The 18,847-nt window shown below is 44.7% G+C and overlaps 1 protein-coding gene across 8 annotated transcripts in view; it reads right to left on the minus strand.

Annotated features, from left to right (window-relative positions):
- The window catches only part of slc23a1 (solute carrier family 23 member 1), a 243,339-nt gene that overhangs the window by 93,116 nt on the left and 131,376 nt on the right, over nt 1–18,847 (minus strand). The window lies entirely within an intron of this gene.

The raw sequence follows: 18,847 nt of genomic DNA on the forward strand, positions 1-18,847 counted from the left end.
AATTTTACGGATTGTGGAGATTTATTTTCTTTAAAGCAGAGATCAAATAGCAGGGCAGGCTTGCTGGGCCGAATGGCCTAATTCTGCTCCTATGTCTCATGGTTTTACTGTTTATCCTTCACAGCAAATCCACTGATATTTGCTGGCAAATCTCAAAGCGGAGATCAATAGACTTCCAGATATTAAGGGCAGGGGAATGAAGTAAGAAAACGACTTTGAGGTGGAAGATCAGCCACAATAGCAATGAATAGCAGAGTAATGCTGAGAGGCCAAAAAGCCCACTCCTGCTTTTATTTTGTATGTCTATGTTAAAGCAGTTTCAAAAGAACATCATAGGCTCATCTAAAGTGACTTTCAGCCAATTTAGGAAGAGCTGGCCAAGGAACACCTACTCAGTAATCGATTTGGTGAGAAAACAAGCCAATTCAGATGACACATCAACTTATTCAGGAACCTATGTTAATATTCAGTGGGTGTCTGGGAATCTATTCCAGTCCACTCCATAGCATGCAAATGGCAAGATATTTTCTAAAAGTTTTGAGAATTATGTAGCACGATTGTTATTGCCCCATCTCTCAGAAATTTTCTCTATCTAAGCAAAGGAAAGAAGTCACCACAACAAAATCATGTTCTCAACATCTGTGCTATTCAGACTCAGGTAGATAAACAGTGATTTCTTCTTTTTGATCTTGGGAGTGGGTATAAAAGATTACTGGTACAGTGGCATGCAAAAGTTTGGGCATCCCTGGTCAAAATTTGTATTACTGTGAACTAACGGAGATGGGAGTAGACTCACACGTGGTGTCTTGGATAACGGACTACTTGACAGACAGACCTCAGTATGTGCGGTTGGGAGACTGTAGGTCTGACACGGTGGTCAGCAGCACAGGAGCGCCGCAGGGAACCGTGCTCTCTCCGGTCCTGTTCACCCTGTACACATCAGACTTCCAATATAACTCGGGGTCCTGCCATGTGCAGAAGTTTGCTGATGACACAGCCATAGTGGGGTGTGTCAGGAATGGTCAGGAGGAATAGTATAGGAAACAGATACAGGACTTTGTGATATGGTGCAACTCAAACTACCTGCGTCTCAATATCACCAAGACCAAGGAGATGGTGGTGGACTTTAGGAGATCTAGGCCTCATATGGAGCCAGTGATCATTAATGGAGAATGTGTGGAGCAGGTTAAGACCTACAAGTATCTGGGAGTGCAGTTAGACGAGAAGCTAGACTGGACTGCCAACACGGATGCCCTGTGCAGGAAAGCACAGAGTCGACTGTACTTCCTCAGAAGGCTGGCGTCATTCAGTGTTTGTAGTGAGATGCCGAAGATGTTTTATCGGTCAGTTGTGGAGAGCGCCCTCTTCTTTGTGGTGGCGTGCTGGGGAGGCAGCATTAAGAAGAGGGATGCCTCACGTCTTAATAAGCTGGTAAGGAAGGCAGGCTCTGTCAGGGGCACAGAACTGGAGAGTATGACATCGGTGGCAGAGCGGAGGGTGCTGAATAGGCTGCGGTCAATCATGGAAAACCCTGATCATCCTCTGCACAGCACCATCCAGAGACAGAGAAGCAGCTTCAGTGGCAGGTTGCTGTCAATGCAATGCTCCTCAGACAGGATGAAGAGATCATTACTCCCCAATGCCATTCGGCTCTACAATTCAACCACCAGGGCCAAGATATGTTAAAGTGCCGGGGTTAGGACTGAGCTTAAGTTACCACTCAATGCACTTTAGTAAACTATTTAAGAACTTTTTAAAAGCTATTTATTAATGCTTTTTGGGAGGGTGATTTTAGATGCATATCATATTTATACTGAGTTAAATACTGTATGTAATTAGTTTTGCTACAATAAGTGTATGGGACACTGGAAAAATGTTGAATTTCCCCTTGGGGATGAATAAAGTATCTATCTATCTAATAGCTAAGCGAGTAAAAGATGAACTGATCTCCAAAAGTCATACAGTTAAAGATGAAACATTCTTTTCAACATTATAAGCAAGATTAGTGTATTATTTTGATTTTGTACAATTTTAGAGTGAATAAAAGGAAAGGAGCACCATGCAAAAGTTCGGGCACTCCTAGAGATTTGAGCTCTCATATAACTTTTACCAAAATCTCAGACCTTAATTAGTTTGTTAGGGCTATAGTTTGTTCACAGTCATCATTAGGAAAGGCCAGATGATGCAAATTTCAAAGCTTTATAAATATCCTGACTCCTCAAACCTTGTCCCAACAATCAGCAGCCATGGGCTCCTCTAAGCAGCTGAAAATTAAACTCTGAAAATTAAAATAAATGACGTCCACAAAGCAGAAGAAAGCTATAAGATAGCAAAGCATTTTCAGGTAGCCGTTTCCTCAATTCGTAATGTAATTAAGAAATGGCAGTTAACAGGAACGTGGAGGTCAAGTTGGTCAAGAAGACCAAGAAAACTTTCCGAGAGAACTGCTCGTAGGATTGCTAGAAACGCAAATCAAAACCCCCCTTTGACTGCAAAAGACCTTCAGGAAGATTTAGCAGACTCTGGAGTGATGATGCACTGTCCTACTGTGCAGCGACACCTGCTCAAATATGACCTTCATGGAAGAGTCATCAGAAGAAAACCTTTCCTGCACCTTCACCACAAAATTCAGCATCAGAACTTTCAAAGGAACATCCAAACAAGCCTCATGCATTTTGGAAACAAGTCCTGTGGACAGATGAAGCAAAAATAGAACTTTTCGGCCGCAATGAGCAAAAATATGTTTGGAGAAAAAGGGGTGCGGAATTTCATGAAAAGAACACCTCTCCAACTGTTAAGCATGGGGGTGAATCGATCATGCTTTGGGCTTGTGTTGCAGCTAGTGGCACGGGGAACATTTCACTGGTAGAGAGAAGAATGAATTCAATTAAATACCAGCAAATTCTGGAAGCAAACATCACACTGTCTGTAAAAAAGCTGAAGATGAAAAGAGGATGGCTTCTATAACAAGATAATGATCCGAAACACACCTCAAAATCTACAATGGACTACCTCAAGAGGCGCAAGCTGAGGGTTTTGCCATGACCCTCACAGTCCCCCAACCTAAACATCATTGAAAATGTTTGGATAGACCTCAAAAGAGCAGTGCATGCAAGACAGTCCAATAATCTCACAGAACTAGAAGCTTTTTGCAAGGAAGAATGGGTGAAAATCCCTCAAAGAAGAATTGAAAGAACCTTAGCTGGCTACAGAAAGCATTTACAAGCTGTGATACTTGCCAAGGGGATGTTACTGAGCACTGACCATGTCAGGTGCCCAAACTTTTGTTTTGCGCCCTTTTCCTTTTTTGTTATTTTGAAACTGTAAAACATGGAAATAAAAATATCTTGCTTAAAATATTACAGAAATGTGTCATCTTTAACTTTATGCCTTTTGTAAATCAGGTCATCTTTTACTCGCTTAGCTATTCACAGTAACAGAAATTTTGACCAGGGATGCCCAAACTTTTGCATGTCACTGTACCAGTAATCTTTTATACCCACTCCCAAGATCAAAAAGAAGAAATCACTGTTTATCTACCTGAGTCTGAATAGCACAGATGTTGAGAACATGATTTTGTTGTGGTGTCTTCTTTCCTTCACTTAGATAGAGAAAATTTCTGAGAGATGGGGCAATAACAATCGTGCTACATAATTCTCAAAACTTTTAGAAAATATCTTGCCATTTGCATGCTATGGAGTGGACTGGAATAGATTCCCAGACACCCACTGAATATTAACATAGGTTCCTGAATAAGTTGATGTGTCATCTGAATTGGCTTGTTTTCTCACCAAATCGATTACTGAGTAGGTGTTCCTTGGCCAGCTCTTCCTAAATTGGCTGAAAGTCACTTTAGATGAGCCTATGATGTTCTTTTGAAACTGCTTTAACATAGACATACGAAATAAAAGCAGGAGTGGGCTTTTTGGCCTCTCAGGATTACTCTGCTATTCATTGCTATTGTGGCTGATCTTCCACCTCAAAGTCGTTTTCTTACTTCATTCCCCTGCCCTTAATATCTGGAAGTCTATTGATCTCTGCTTTGAAGAAAATAAATCTCCACAATCCGTAAAATTAGAGAATTCTCAGTGTTCTTTACCTTCTTCGTGAAGGAATTTTATGTAATCCCACTCTGTTCTTGAAAATGGCCAGTAAAAGATTTTCCCTGCAACCATCCTGGGTATTGTAAGAATTTTGACTTTGCTTGAGGACATGCCTCATTCAGCTCTGAACTCTCGAACATGGGTCAATCTATTAAACTTCAAAGGTTACAGGAACGAAGGCAGGAAAATGGGGACTGAGAGGGAAAATAAATCTTCTATGATCAAATAGCAGAGCAGGTTTGCTGGGCCGAATGGCCTAATTCTGCTCCTTTGTCTCATGGTTTTACTGTTTTCCTTCATGGCAAATCCACTGCCATTTGCTGGCAAATCTCAAAGCAGAGATCAATAGACTTCCAGATTTCAAGGGCAGGGGAATGAAGTAAGAAAACGACTTTGAGGTGGAAGATCAGCCACAATAGCAATGAATACAGAGTAGTCCTGAGAGGCCAAAAAGCCCACTCCTGCTTTTATTTCGTATGTCTATGTTAAAGCAGTTTCAAAAGAACATCATAAGCTCGTCTAAATTGACTTTCAGCCATTTTAGGAAGAGCTGGCCAAGGAACACCTACTCAGTAATCGATTTGGTGAGAAAACAAGCCAATTCACAGTAACAGAAATTTTGACCAGCAGTGCTTGAACTTTTGCATGCCACTGTATATTGTCCTCCCTCACCACCACCAAAAGCTGACCAACCCTCCCATTTTACTATTCAAACCAACTGTTTCCTGTTACTGTTCAGATCTGTGTTAACAGAGCCGAATCTCTGTACTTACTTTGGAGTTCAAATTCATAAAGAAAATTCGAGTTTTCTATTAATAATTGCTTATTGCTCTCTTACCTTTCCCAGCTGAAAACTAATTACAAAGTATTACATTACTTCCTATGGCCCTGCATAGATTTGAGCACCTTTAAAATTCAAGTGGTGCTTGCTTATAGGCTCCCACTCCTAAGAATGGAATAGAACAGGATTCCTCAGGCATGATACAACTCCGTTTAGTGTGTATGGATATGTTGCCCGTCACCGTGAGCCAAGCTTCAAGGAAGCAATACAGATACACAACCTGGACCACTGTTCTTTTGATTATAATGCAGCTGTGTGCTACACGCAGCGCTGAAATAACGACACAGAGTCGGTAAACTGCAGTTAAAAAAAGATTTTATTCGAACTTCGCAGCCTCGCTTTAAAGCCACCGTGATCCCGCCCTCCCCTGGCACGGATGCTGTAGGGGGCACGTACTCACAGTCCCGCATGGGCTTTTCCCTTTGTTGGTGAAGCAGACCTGGCGCCCTTTTGGGACTGGCCTTTATGCCGGCGCGCTGGCTATTTGTGAGCCGGTTCGAGTGCGCTAGGAAGTGGGTCGCCACATAACCCACCCCCCCGGAACCGGCGATACACCCCCCAATGTCCACAGTCTGGGCTGGACCCTGTTTGGGAGGTCGGCCTCTGAGCCACGGTGCCGGAAACTCGACCGGTTGCGCCAAGTCTACATGGGCCGGTTTGAGTCGGTCCACCGTGAAAACCTCCTCTCTCCTCCCAACGTCCAGCACAAACGTAGACCCGTTGTTTCTGATCACTATAAATGGCCCCTCGTAGGGCCGTTGTAGCGGTGGCCGATGCCCGCCCCTTTGTACAAACACAAACTTACAGTTCTGCAGGTCTTTGGGTACACAGGTTGGGTTCTGCCCATGCTGCGAAGTGGGTATGGGGGCCAGGTTGCCGAGCCTCTCGCGTAGTCTGCCCAGGACTGCTGCGGGTTCTTCATCATGCCCCCATGGGGCTGGTAGGAACTCCCCGGGGACGACCAGGGGTGCGCCGTACACCAACTCGGCCAACGAGGTGTGCAGATCGTCTTTGGGCGTTGTGCGGATGCCAAGTAGGACCCAGGGAAGCTCGTCCACCCAGTTAGCTCCTCACAGGCGGGCCATGAGAGCTGACTTCAGGTGACGGTGGAAACGCTCCACCAGGCCTTTCGACTGTAGGTGGTAGGCAGTGGTGTGGTGCAGCTGTGTCCCCAAAAGGCTGGCCATAGCTGACCACAGGCTGGAGGTGAACTGGGCACCTCTGTCGGAGGTAATGTGGGTTGATACACCAAAGCGGGACACCCAGGTGGCGATCAGTGCCCGGGCACAAGATTCGGAGGTGGTGTCGGTGAGAGGGATCGCCTCTGGCCATCTGGTGCCATGCTCCACGCGACACTGGCAGGGGATCCACGATATCTACATGAATGTGGTCGAAACGCCGGTGGGTGGGGTGGAACTGCTGCGGTAGAGCTTTGATGTGCCGCTGCACCTTGGCCGTCTGGCAGTGCATGCACATTCTGGCCCATTCACTGACCTGCTTGCGGAGTCCATGCCAAACGAACCTGCTGGAGACCATCTGGACAGTTGTGCTGATGGAGGGGTGAGCTAAGTTATGAATGGAGTCAAAAACGCGTCGCCTCCAGGTTGCCAGGACAACGGGTCAGGGTTGGCCGGTGGTGACATCACAGAGTAGGGTCCTCTCACCTGGGCCTACGGGGAGGTCCAGAAGCTGCAAACCGGAGACTGCGGTTCTGTAACTAGGGATCTCCTCGTCTGCCTGCTGTGCCTCTGCCAGCGCCTCAAAGTCTACCCCTTGGGAAAGGGCATGAATGTTAGGGCGAGAAAGCACGTCCGCCACGACATTGTCCTTACCTGAGACGTGCTGGACATCCGTCATGTATTCAGAGATGTAGGACAGATGGCGCTGCTGGCGGGACGACCAGGGGTCGGACACCTTCGTGAACGTAAAGGTAAGCGGTTTGTGGTCCGTGAACGCGGTGAAGGGCCTACCTTCTAAGAAGTACCTGAAATGCCAGATTGCCAGGTATAGCGCCAACAGTTCCCGGTCGAAAGCACTGTATATGAGCTTGGGTGGCCGTAGGTGTTTGCTGAAAAATGCCAGGGGTTGCCAGCGACCCACGATGAGTTGCTCCAGTACCCCAGCGACTGCCATGTTAGATCGTCCACTATGAGGGTGTTAGGGACGTCCATTCTGGGGTGCACTAGCATTGCGGCGTTTGCCTAGGCTTCTTTCGTTTTAATGAAAGCGGTGGCGGACTCCTTGTCCCAGGCAATGTCCTTACCTGGAACCGACATCAGGGAGAACAGGGGGCGCATGATTCGGGCAGCTGAAGGGAGGAAGCGGTGGTAGAAATTTATCATACCCATGAATTCCTGAAGGCCTTTCATTGTGGTGGGTCAGGGAAAATACTGTGTCTACCTTAGCAGGCAGAGGGGTTGCCCTGCCTTTAGTAATCCTGTGGCCCAGGAAGTCAATGGTGTCGAAATCGAACTGGCATTTGGCCGGGTTGATTGTTAGACAGTATTCACTCAGTCAGGTGTAGAGTTGACAGAGGTGGGACAGATGCGCCTGACGACTGCTGCTGGCTATGAGGATGTCATCCAAATAGATGAATGCGAAGTCTGGGTCACGTCCCACCACGTCCATTAACCACTGAAATGTTTGTGCGGCATTCTTCAGGCCGAGCAGCATGCGGAGGAACTCGAAAAGGCCGAAAGGGGTGTTGACTGCCGTTTTGGGGACGTCGTCCAGATGCATCGGGATTTGATGGTACCCTCGGACGAGGTCTACCTTGGAGAAGATCCGTGCGCCGTGCAGGTTTGCCGCAAAGTCCTGGATGTTTGGCACAGGGTAGCGGTCTAGTGTGGTAGCCTCGTTCAGCCTGCGGTAGTCGCCGCATGGTCTCCAGCCCCCTGTCGCTTTGGGCACCATGTGCAGGGGGGAGGCCCATGGGCTGTAAGACCGCCGTATGATCCCCAATTCCTCCATCCTCTGGAACTCCTCCTTCGCCAGTCGGAGCTTGTCCGGGGGAAGCCGCCGAGCGCGGGCGTGGAGGGGTGGTCCCTGGGTCGGGATGTAGTGCTGTATGCCATGTCAGGGCATGGCTGCCATGAACTGTGGTGCCAGATCCGATGGGAAATCTGCCAGGATTCTGGTGAAGTTGTTGGACAGCGTGATGGAGTCGAGGTGTGGGTCTGGCAACTGGGCTTCTCCCAGGGAGAACGTCTGAAAGGTCTCGGCGTGGACCAGTCTCTGCCTTGGCAGGTCGACCAGCAAGCTGTGAGACCACAAAAAATCCGCACCCAGAAGTGGTTGGGCTATGGCGGCCAGAATGAAGTCCCACGTGAACCAGCTGGAGCCGAACAGTAGCTGCACTGTACTGGTGCCGTAGGTCCTTACTGTGCTGCCGTTCGCAGCCCTCAGGGTGGGACCCGGTGCCCTGTTGCGGGTGTTGTAACTCGTCGGAGGTAAGACGCTGATCTCGGCACCGGTGTCGACCAAAAAACGACGTCCCAACCACTTGACCCACACATACAGGAGGCTGTCCCGATGGTCAGCCACTGTAGCTATCAGCGGCGGCTGGCTCTGGCGTTTCCCGGGAACTTGCAGGGTGGGCGACAGTGGCGGGCTTCTGCGCCCCACCGCTGGTGGTAGAAGCACCATTGTTCGTTGGGCTCCTCACCCCTGCCTCTGTGGTCAGCGAGCTCTGTGGCTGGGCCTGGTCTGGTTTGCTGCTGGGAGCGTGGCCTGGTGATCTGTGCAACGGATGCCCCACTCACCTTCTTGGCATTCACAGCAAATCCACCCAGGCTGCCACCTTCCGGGGGTCGCTGAAATCTGCGTCGGACAGCAGCAGGCATATGTCCTCGGGCAGCTGCTCCAGGAATGCCTGCTCAAACATGAGGCAGGACTTGTATCCTCCGGCCAGAGACAACATCTCATTCATTAAAGATGATGGAAGTCTGTCTCCCAATCCATCCAGGTGCAGTAAGCAGGCAGCTCACTTGCGCCGTGTGAGTCCGAAAGTCCTTATGAGCAGGGCTTTGAATTCCGTGTACTTGCTGTCCACTGGGGGAGACTGTATGAACTCCTCAACCTGGGCCACTGTTTCCTGGTCGAGGGAGCTCACCACGTAGTAGTAACGTGTGTCCTCTGAGGTTACCTGCCGAATGTGGAATTGGGCTTCTGCTTGATGGAACCATAGGTGAGGTCGCAGCGTCCAGAAGCTTGGCTGTTTCAATGAAACTGCATGAACAGATGCGGCGTCGGTCATCTTCGGCCCAAATATCGTTTGGGCCATCAGGGTCACCAATTGTAGCGGTGTGCTACATGCAGCACTGAAATAATGACACGGAGTCAGTAAACTGCAGTTAAAAAAAGATTTTATTCGAACTTCACGGCCTCGCTTTAAAGCCTCCCTGATCCCGCCCTCCCCGGGCGCGGATGCTGTTGGGGGCACGTATCCACAGTCCTGCGCGGGCTTTTCCCTTTGTTGGTGAAGCAGACCTGGCGCCCTTTTGGGACTGGCCTTTATGCCGGCGCGCTGGCTATTTGTGAGCCGGTTCGAGTGCGCTAGGAAGTGGGTCGCCACAATAAGGTATCTACATTTATAAATGTCACTATGAGCTTTAGCTTATGTCATCATCAGTAAAGCCCAAAACAGACCATATTTGAAAGAGTAATGAACCAACTAGCTATGGTGCATGAAATAAATAAGTGGAGACCATTATAACTGGTTAATAAGTTCTCTGAATGAAGGGACTAGTTACTGAGAATTAAGTAAAATAAACCTCTCTTTCTCAAGTACAAGTATTCATCAATTGCACATACGTTGCCATAATATGTTCTATCCAAAAAAAATTCTGGCTAACAGAATTTTTCTAAAACATTTTGAAGATCCATGACCAACACTGAAAATTAACTTTTTAAAATCCTGGTAAACTGCCATGATTCCTTCATACTGCTGGAATCAGACTACAGAAAATATACAATAATAAACTCCCAGCTACAAAACATTTCTGAGAAGCACTGCAAGATAAAATTCGCCAAGCACTGCCTGTACCTGTTAGAAAAAAAGGATCCTCGATCTTCCTCTCCATGGAAAACATTTGCAAACAAACATTTGCCTTTCACTCATAAAGCTACAGGCAAAAGTAATGCCTTTTAAGTAAAAAGTATCCAATAAATTCAAACATCCAAGATGGAATCTTGAAGAGGCATGTGCATCAGGAAAAGTGCACAGTAAGCTGTTCATGACCAGTTACATCCAACACTGATTCAACACTCATTTCCATTTTGGAACTCTGGCCTCCAGCCCACTGTCCTCACACAGCCTCACACACCCGAATGCTATAAGCAGATTCTCCATTAGCCTAAAATTACTGGCCATGTTCTCCTAATCCACACCATATGTTTCTTCTTTGTCTTGGGTCCAACCTACTGCTGAAAGCAGTGCAGGCGTTACCTTAGAATGGATAGCCTCCTGCACTCACAGAACTGTCAGTCAGAGAAGCCCCATCTGGAGCTTCCCAAACCAACCAATCATCATTTATCAGAGCAGTTAAATTGCTTACGACATACCCAAAATAACATGAAACTAATCTGTTTCAAACACTTTAAACAAAAGAAATAGCCTCCATAAGCAGCACCAGCTTTATTAGATCATAAAAAATATTTACTTTCATGCACATCCACACACCCCCATGGCAGCTGATAATTCCTTTTCAATTCTACGTGGACTCCTATCCTTGCATCAAATTCTAATTCCAAAATAAACTTAATGGATAAAATTTCCCAGCCTGAAAACTGGCAACAGTACACTTTCATGCTGTGTTGGTGAACTCCACAAGGAGGTAGAGCACAAGGGAAGGCAATGGCAGTAGGGTAGAAGATATTTCTTATACAGAGACTGCTTTTGGATATGGATTCAGAAGAAGAACTTGTAGTCACCAGCAGAACAGTAAAAGCTGCTGTCATTAGGTAGGAGAAAGCTGCTGAAGGTGATTGGGGATGAACTTAATTGTCAGCCAGGAACCAGAAGCTCTAGGCTTCACAGTTGTCAGTGAAATCAGCCATTACTCCGGGTTCACAGTATACCATGGATGACATTGTTCTGGCTGCACTTTGTCCAATCAAGCTCTGAAAGCGGAGGAAATATTTTTCTGATTGCAATACAGTGTCCCATTAGGGATATCACTGAAGCACTCAAACCAAAGTGTCATCTTGGTCTCTATCACTTGCAAAAGAACGCCAGAGAGAGTGCTCAGAAGAATTTCAAGCCATCACATGATTCATTGTGGCCCGACTTGCAGAGCCATTCCTTAATTATGTCATGTTTTGACAGATTTTTGGGGGGGAATCTGGTACCCGTTGATTACATGCACATCACTCTGTGCTTGCCGAGAAGTCAGACAGGATTATAGATTCCATCCCATTGTTATGAAGCGATGAGTCACCTCAGGCAGCAAATCAAGCAGGTAAGCAGCCCATATCTTGGCAGAAATAACTGTGTGTGCATTCTCTGCCAGTCCTCTGTGACACATGTATTTCAATCATGAATAAAACAAGAAATACTTTGACCTGCTGAGTTCAGTATCAGTTCACAATTCAGGTTGACAATCTTTCATAAGAAGCAGAGAATAGAGCCCAATTTAAGCAGCAAAATATACGTGAGGAAGACTTTGAGAGAACAAAGGGGATGTCTGTACTGTCCTCTATGCCAGCTTCCTTTCAACCATCAAGGCAAACATTTCTTATCTGCAATCCATGCACATGTACAATAAAGCAATGAATACAGCATTACAGTAAGGAATTTTAGATAGCAAAATATCAACATCCCAAACCAAATCTGCAGTATGAGCAATCTTCAACAGTTTCTGCAGGATTCATGATCATGAACAGATCATGACCTGCTGTGACATGCTGCCAAGGTGAGGATATGTTCTTCCCAGTAGTTATCAGGCAAGGAATTGTTAAGCAGGATTGCAATCAGAAGGCATGGGAAAGGTTGCCCAGCAAGTGCTTTCTGATTACTCTTTTCATGAAAACCCAAAGCAGGTAACTTCAACTGCTGATTTCTTTGATCTAAGTCCTGCTTTTCCCCCATCTTACTGACAATCACATCACTTTTCACCAAAAGCAAAAATAGCATGCAAAGTGCATTCAGACATTAGATCACACTATCAAGGAACTCACATGCAACCCCACAGTGCCATGCCTGTCCTTGTAAACCTACAAGGCCCTTCCTGATTGACTGTTGGCTTTCTTTGAATACAATCGCTGATATTTTGATAGAACTGAAGATGAAGAAAGTGTTCTAGCTGGAAGAAGCAGTAACTATTTGACAGAGACAAAGATAATTGACAAAGGAATCTTAGTAGAGCTAAACGATATTTTAAGTACGGCAATAAGAACATACACTGCAGGGGAGTAATTTAGTAATAACTTTCAAAAAACAATTTGATGCATAGTTTAAAAGGACAAGTTGCAGGACTAAAAACTGGAATTGTTAAAGGATTGCAGGTGACTTCAGCAGTCTCTGATGTTTAGTCATGGAATCATTGGTACACAGTACATAAAAGGAACACCTTTCAGAACACTTCATTCCTGCACTAAGCACCTATCTAATAAGATGAAGGGTCACCCTCCAAAACATCGACTCTTTATTCCTTTCCATAGGTGCTGCCTGATTTGCTGAGCTCATACAACTTTTTGCATGTGTTCATCTAAATTGATCCCATTACTCCCTCTTGAATCTCCATTTCCTCTACAAAGGACAGGTTCAGAGAGTCCATTCATCCTTCTACCAGCACATTTGAGGAGTTTGAAAAAGAAACTGACACTGACACAGACAGAATACGCAACACACATGAAGTGCTGAAGGGGCCAGCAGGCCAAGCAGCATTTTATGGAGAAAAATAAACAGATGATGTTCAGGCCAAGACACTTCGTCAGAACCAGAAGGGAAGGAGGCAAAGTCAAGATAAGAAAGTAGGTGAGGGAGATGGTGGAGAGAGGGAAGAAGAAGCAGCATAATCTGGTAGCTGATGGGTGAGACCAGATAAGGGGAAGGTGGGTGGGAGAGGGCACCTCGATTTGAGAAGCTGGAAGATGGTAGGTGTTGTATATTTAATGTTTCAGTACTATTTGAGTAATTTTGTATAGATACTGGTTGATTAAGCATTCATGTTTGTTGAAATAATTAACCACAAGTTCCATGTATAAATATGTTAATGACATATATCATCATGCTACCTTGTGATACATGCACACTTCACTTAAAGTAATCTCAAACTTCACACGTGTTTTTAGACTCCCATGAGTTTCTTTGAATTAGTTTCATGTTTTGAAGTTACAAAACACAACAATAGGTGTAAGAGGTAAAGGGCCGAATGAGGAATCTGATAGGAGAGAATGTTGGTGTAAAGGGGATGAGGTGGGGAACCAGAGGGAGGCTATGCATGGCTCACAAGGGCAGAGGAGGAAAAGAGAAGGTGTGAGAGGGATACCAGAATATGGGGGAATACAAAAATGGGGGGAAAACAGAAAGGAGTGGTTATGAAAGTTAGAGAAATCAATATTTATGCCATCAGGTTGGAGGCCACCTGGACAGAATAGGGGGTGCTGCTCCCCCAACCTTAATTTAACCTCATCATGATGGTAGAGGAGGCCATGGAAAGACAAGTATGAGAATGGTGTTGAATTGAAACAGGTGACCACTAAGGGATTCTGCAGTGAACAGAGCAAAGATGCTCAAACAAGTTGTTCCTAATCTGCAATGTAGCAGGGCCCACATCAGGAGTCCCTGATACAACAACTGGTCCCAATAGACCGATAGGTAAAGTTCCACCTCACTTAGAAAACTGTTTAGGTGTGTGAAAGGTGGTGAATGAGGAAGTGTAGGGGCAAGTGTAGCACTTGTATAAGAATATGCAAACTATAGACAGACACCAATCAAGGTCATGATCAAACTTGATTCTTCAGATTTTTAAGCCAATTATGTGAAGCACTGCACCATTGTATTTAAATAGCGGTATTTAACCATTGGAGAATTGTCAACAGAGGATGTTAAAACTCATTAGAACACAAAGACAAATAGAAAAAAACATTAGCTGGCATCAACATATAACTATTTTTGAACCAGAATGTTTACAAAGGCATAATTTATATATTATTCCCCACCAGCAAAACTCAACTTGAAATCAAGATTTATACTTGTCAGGAGTGCCTCTTCAGAGGTCAAATGCAAGAGGAAAGGATATAGTAAATGACAGGACCCTTCGGAAACGTGATGTGCTGAGGGATCTAAGAGTGCAAGTCAGTAAAGAGGCAACAGAAGTAAACAAGGTGGTAAAGGCAGGAGATGGCACACTTGCTGTCAGTTATCAAGGAGCTGAATATAAAGTTAGGAAGCCATGTTGTAGCTGCATGGAACTTTGGTCACGTTGCTGCTCTGGTCACCATATGTAGACCTAAAGAGGTTCACCAGCATGGTGTCTTGATCAGAGTATTAACTATAAGGAGAGTTTGGACAAAGTTGGATTGTTCTCTCTGGGTTATCAGAGACTGAAGAGTGACCTGACAGAAGTGCATAAAATTTATGAGAGGCATGGACATGGTAGATAGAATCCTTCCCAAATACCCCTACTCTCCAGTCTGGAAATGTCAAATACTAGGGGGTCATAGTTTTATGGCAAGAGAGAGAAAAGTTTAAAAGACACTTGAAACAAGTTTATTTTTAATTATACAGTGAGTGGTAGAATCCTGGAATACAGCACCAGGGGAGGTAAAGGAAGCAGGTATGATGGCGATGTTTACAAGGCATTTTAGACAGGTACCTGAACAGGCATAACCTCCTACAAAGTTAAACCAAGCACTTGCAGATGAGCTCAGTGCTTTCTATGTCCACTTTGACTGCCAGAACATGGTGGAACTATCATGCACCCCCATATCTCCAGATGATTCTTTGGTCTCAGTATTTGAAGGTGATGTGTGGGCTGCCTTCAAGAGGGCAGACTACCTGGCCAAGTACTGAAGACCTGTGCTGCCCAGTTGTCTGGTGTGTTCATGGATATCTTCAACCTCACACTCCAGCAGTGTGTGGTACCCACCTGTTTCAAGCAGGCTTCAATCATACCGATGCCCAAGAAGAGCCCGGTAACCTATCTAAATAACTAGTGCCCAGTGGCACTTACATCCACAGTGATGAAGTGTTTTGAAAGGCTGGTGTTGAAACATATCAGCTCCTATCTGGAGCAGTGACTTGGATCTGCTCCAATTTGCTACTGGAGCAACAGGTCCACAGCAGATTCCATCTCGTTGGCTCTTCACTTAATGCTGGAACATCTGAACAGCAAAGGTGCATACATCAGGATGCTCTTTATTGATTATAGCTCAGCATTTAGCACCATCAGCCTCTTGAAACTAATTAGTAAACTCCAAGACCTGGGCCTCAATACCCACTTCTGCAATTGGATCCTGGACCCCAGTCAGTTTGGATTGGCAAACACATCTCCACAGAAGCACCATAGGGATGTGCACTTAGCTTCTCACTCTACTCACTTTACACCTGTGGTTGTGTGGGTAAGTACAGCTCCAACACCATATTCAACTTAGCTGAAGACACTATTGTTGTGGACCATGTCAAAGGTGGTGATGAATCAGCATACAAGGAGGAGATTGAAAATTTGGCTGAGTGGTGTCATAATAACAACCTCTCATGTATTCTCAAGGAACCAAATGCAGACTTCAGAATAGGGAAACCAGAGGACCTCTTCGGAGGATCAGAGGTGGAGAGCGTTAGTGACTTTAAATTCCCAGGTGTCACGACCTTAGAGGACATGTCCTGAGCCTGTCATATAAACATAATTTCAAAGAAAGTACGCCTGTGTCTCAACCTCCTTAGAAGGCTGCAGAGGTTCGAAATGGCATCAAAAACCTTGGCAAGCTTCCGTAGATGTGCAATAGAAAGTGTGATAGACTGGCTGCATTACAGAATAGTATGGAAACGCCAACGCTTTGGAATGAAAAATCCTATGAAAGGTATTGGATTCAGCCCAGTACATCATAGGTAAAGTCCTGTCAAATATTGAGCACATCTACATGAAACTAATGTCCTACAAAAGCAGCATATATCATCAAAGATTCTCACCACTCAGACCATGCTGCCATCAGGCAGAAGGTATGAGTGCCTCAGGGCTCACACCACCAGATTCAAGAACAGTTACTATCCCTCAACCATCAGGCTGTTGAACAAAAGAAGATGATCACACTCATCTGTTGAGACGTTTCCACAACCAATAATCTCACTTTAAGGACTCTTTACCTTGTTATTTTATGCTCTCGTTATTTATTGCAATTTATTTATATTTGCATTTCAACAGTTTATCTTCTATGCTCTTGCTCTTTTATTTATCCTGCTTACAATGACCATTCTATAGATTTGCTGAGTATGCCCGCAAGAATCGCAGGGTTGTATGCCGTGCCATATATGTACCCTGATAACAAATTTTACATTGAACTTGGTGTGGAAATATAATCCACAAAAATATTAATTTATTTAAGTTTAGCATCATGGTCTGCACAGATATTGTGGGCCAAAGAGCCTCTTCCTCTGCTGTACTGACTTGTACATTGCCACACTGAATGCACATTGCCTCCCTAAAATGGTACCATTCCCTGTGAAGCTCTATAGTTATGGTTTATGTTCCTTGAAGTGTCAAGCCACGATAAGCATCAGATTCAGGCATTATCCTTCAAACGCAGCAGTAACAGATTATAGACCACCTAATACAAGTCTTCTAATTAGTTCTTCTTTCTCTCCTCCACTTTCTATGTAACTGTTTTGGGTAGCCTTTGTCTTTTGGTGGGTATGGGATGAGGTTGGGGAAAAGCAGTTTCTTTGCTAAGAACTCTACACGTGCTCCCTTGATTTAATGACTGAAGACAGTCAAGGTTTTCACTGTGTTGCTGTGCTGGTAAAGGTAGCATTTTCCCACAGTGGTGTAACACTATTACAGCATCAGGGGTTCAATTCCCGTCACTGTAGGTAAGGAGTTTGTGCGTTCTCCCTGAGACTGCATGGGTTTCTTCAGCTACTCTAGTTTCCTCCGACAATCCAAAGACCAAAGGGTGAGAAACAGCAAGTCAACATGCTATGTTGGCACCAGGAACGTACTGATACTTATGAGCGGCACCTAGTACATCCCGGACAGTGTGTTGTTTGTTGACGCAAACGACACATTTCACATTTCACATGTTTTGATGTAGCTGTGAAAAATAAAGCTAATCTATTTTTTTAAATCCTTAATTTTTCAGTGGTACCTTGGCCACCTTCGATTGCACTTGCTCTTTCATATTCTACAAAGTAATGGTAGGGCTATTTTATCCAGGTGAATTGCAAAATTCCACATGATTTATTAATCCTAAATGGCTATTGAAATCTTGTGCTATGTCAGAATCCTTTTTTATCCAGTCTACTGAATATTTTTAGTTTACTGAAGCCCAGGAAAATACCTATATTGACTTCATAGGTTAACAAGTCCAGTTCAAAGCTCTGTTAGCACCCTTTAGATCAAGATATTTTCTTAGCTTGTTGGTTAATTAAAAGCTTTGTGCTTCCCTTCGATCTACTGAAGAACAACAGGAAGCTTTTCTACCCTACTGTTGTTTAGTGCATAAAGCTTTGTTCACTACTGACCGCTTATAGGAAAGAAATTCCACTTACCTCCTTGTTTCCTTGCTCTAAAAATAAAGATACACACAAGCATAAATATAAATTGTATGAATGAACTTAATGCTTTTGTTGATACAATGTTGGTACTGCTGTCATACTTAATCTGCCACATCTGTTATTCAAAGTACAGAAATGAAATTGTTTTGGTCCACTGCAACAAAATCATACCTTATTTCTTGGTTTCTTAGTGTTACGAAGGTATTATTTTGGGTCTGAGACCCAGGAAATGAGAGAGATACACATAATGTCAATAATGAGAGAGAGAGACTCAGAATACACACGGTTTGGAATGTCTCCTGACATAAGTGGAACGGAACCACTGATCACTGCTATTGTGTCTTGGAGAAGGAATTGTGTATTGAGTACTGTACTATTCATTGAAACCCCTCAGGGGTCAACCAGAGTGGTTTGGTTGAGGGATTGCATCATCCCAACCTGATTGACATCTGAGACCCCATGAGTGAGGGTAAAAGAGGGGTCTGGGGAACACCCCTTTAGATGCACCAGGAGAAACGCTGGAGATCCAGGGACAACGTTTTATAGCAAAAGCCGGTGAGAGCTCGTGTGCGTCCTCCCTTGCCTGAGTGGCGGGCTCATCACGGAAGAACGGTTTAGCTAAAGGAGAGGTCACACTTGATCGGCCACAACAACGAGACACCAACGGACCAAAATCATAAAGAAAGGTTGGAAAAACCCATAGCAGTAACTGTTCCCATTCTCCTATCTCTCTCTCTCTCTCCAACAATTGCAAACACAGTGACACCCAAACAACGCCAGCTTGTGTGAACTGCAGTGAACTTTATATATCCATCAGACAATTCATTATCCCCTAGACAACGATAGAGCTTATTTCTTATTGATTATTATTATACCCGCACTTTTAGATTTAGTATTGACGACGTATACTATCTGTATATTTGCATTCATATTACTTTTGTGTATTTTTACTAATAAATACTGTTAAAGATAGTATCATCAGACTTCAACGGACATCTCTATCTTTGCTGGTAAGTAACCCAGTTACGGGGTTCGTAACATTAGAAGCAACTTCTTCAGACAGCAAGTCCCAGCTAGCTTTAGTTTCATATTATGTAGACTAATAGCACACGATTCACTGGCTTCAATTATCCTGCCTCAACATTGCTCCCTTGCCTCAGGAGGATATATCACTTTTCACTGAGAACATGA

Source organism: Hypanus sabinus, chromosome 15, assembly GCF_030144855.1.
Source record: "Hypanus sabinus isolate sHypSab1 chromosome 15, sHypSab1.hap1, whole genome shotgun sequence".
Lineage (NCBI taxonomy): Eukaryota > Metazoa > Chordata > Chondrichthyes > Myliobatiformes > Dasyatidae > Hypanus > Hypanus sabinus.